A 2,758-nucleotide genomic window follows, 5' to 3' on the forward strand; every position below is an offset into this window, starting at 1 on the left:
ACATGTATTATTTGAATTTATTGTTATAAAACAATTTCCACAATTCGGATGATATGCTTGTAAATAATGAACAGTAAGATGTATATATGTAATGACGCAATGAGAGGTTAAGTCAAACAAATTATGACAGAAGTCCGCAACTTTATAATAATAACCCTTGTATGCGTCAATTAGAATAGTATGGATCTTATTGCTGTGGTCTTAAGTACAAAAAGGTGAAGCACCCTTTCAACAAACTCATTTATTTACGTTTTTTGTTATGTGTCTTAAACGTAAACATTCTTCTGTGCAAAAAAAAAAAAAAAAAAAAAAAAATTAGCATTATGCTGATGTTGAATTGACCTTGATTTGTTTTTGTCCCTCGCTTTCGCGATTTCAAGCGAGAGGACATTAAATCTCATTTGTCTGTCAGTGTGTAGTTCTGTCCGTTCTATCACCTGGTCATATCTTTTGTATTAGAAAGGATAGGGCTTTCATATTACGAATGTAAATATTATCTGTGACAAGACCGTTCTAAATAAATTATGATTTTTGACCCCATGACCTTGAAATTTGACCTCCTTTTGAAAAAAAATAAAACATTACTTTGAATTGACCTTAAATTTTAAGCTTCATAATAAAGATTTGTATTACCTGTGACATGTGACACCTTTTTAAGTATACATGTACACTATGATTTTTTACCTCGTGACCTTAAAGTTTTACCTACTTTTTATTTCCACAACGAGCTTTGTTTTTAAGAAATCAATCCTCAGTATGTCATAAAGGCCAGGTGTACATTCACTTTGTTTTCTTTCATTTTAATATTAAAAACGTTTAATCTAGTAGTATATCATACAATCTTGCAAATGAATGATTTCAAAATTAAATCAAAACTTTTGATCCCTTTCGATCCATTTAATCGTCTCTGCAATTTTTGATAACAAAAAGAGGACATGGTTAAAGACCAAACTGAACGTGACCGTATTATATAGTCACGTGTGGTACATGTAGAATGTACATGTATGTAGGAGATGTTGCACACTTAGCTAACTTGACCTCTGAAAAGTGCGGTCAGCTGACCAGAAATAGTTTGAGGGAGGACCCTGGCCTATTAAAGGTGCTAGAGAGCGACTTTTTTATGCCCATCTAATCCAGTGAAGCATTGGTTATTTTTAAGGTAAACTTGTGATTTTCAGGTTCAACTTTATGTACTTACTCAAAACCATTTAAAATATATGATACATGAGGACAATGAAAAATATTTTTACAGCATATAAATTCAGGTCAGAAGTACAAGAGTATGATATACTTACTCAGAAAATGAAAATGAAATAGAAAAAAAGAAAAATACATATAATATATATAATAATGGTACGAATGAAGGAAAAATATCATGGACGACATTAATGTTCAATTGAACAGATTATTTCATACAATAATATATTTATTCAATTTGGCTGTTATTGAAATGGAGCTAAACAATTTTAACCTTGTCTATATTGAATTACTGATTGGTTTATAAACAATGGCTTTCATATTTTACCTGTGTATTCCTTGTGGCAAGACCTTTCTCTAAATTTCGCCAAACTTGACCTTGACCTTAGAGCTTGACCAACTTTTGCAAAACTTTATCAAAGAGCTTTCTTACTTCATAATTTATGTGTATATATCGAGACTAGATTTTTCCTGGGATATGAATATTTTTGATCTGTGAGTTTGACCCACTTTTAAGAAAATGTGAACATTTCATACTAGGGCCTTAATATCTCCACTAAATGTATATTTCTTGTGACAAGGTCTTCCACTGGATACCAAACAATTATGATCTTTTGACCTTGACCAGGTCATTTAGCCTACTGTTGACAAACTTTAACATTGGCACCAGGTTTACTTATTTAGACGTTTTTTCTTTGGGTAGCAATATTGTCGTTTACTGATTTTTATTTGAAAATTAAAATAAGTACACGACAATAAATATTTATTATGAGTAATAATTAAAACAATTTTCTTCAAAAATATATTTCAAAAGTATAATTTCATCAGAGTAAATTTCTCGTTTTAAATTTTAAAAATTAAAATTATGTGTAATAAAATCTAAATATATATGTAATTCAAAAGTGGTAACTTTTGCTTCGTGATAATATTTTTCATCTTTTGACCTTAGAATTCGTCTTCGACTTGCATTTGAAGAAATTGTTTTGTCTTTGTTTGCTGCTTTTTGTTCTCTAGAAACAGTTGCTAGAACATGTACCATTAATACACAGTGATTAACTGTCCACAAATGATTCTCACGAAGCTGGGACGAGCTGCAGAGGGTAAAAGAAAGACAACTCTAGATTGATCTTGACAAAGCATGCATGTATTTCTTTTGGCAGAACATATGTTATCTATCACAGCCGTAAAAAGCAAGTTAAAAAAATGGAAATGAATTTAAAGAAAGAAGAGAGAAAGAGAAAGGTCATCAGACAGTATTTTTATAGGAGCAAAGTCCCTTTCTTAATCAAAGTTTTTTACAGGAAAAATTTGTTTATCGGGAACAATTATTTGAAACTACGCTTTGATTTCCAAAGTTACATGCACGTGTATTCATATTTGTGTGGACCTTTCTCTCCCCGTTTTCCTACGTGCCGGTTTAGCGTTCCTGTGTTTAAGATTTTTAAAAGGATTTTAGTTTATTCATGTATTTATTCATAACTAAACGTGCCTTCTGTCATTTAACTTTTTTTTAATTTATGCCCCCTCTCAGATTAAGTATTCTCATCTGCACAGTCATTAA

This window comes from Saccostrea cucullata, unplaced genomic scaffold (assembly GCF_032062105.1).
Source record: "Saccostrea cucullata isolate Sc308-1 unplaced genomic scaffold, CSIRO_AGI_Scuc_v1 ctg1735, whole genome shotgun sequence".
In the NCBI taxonomy this organism is placed as follows: domain Eukaryota; kingdom Metazoa; phylum Mollusca; class Bivalvia; order Ostreida; family Ostreidae; genus Saccostrea; species Saccostrea cuccullata.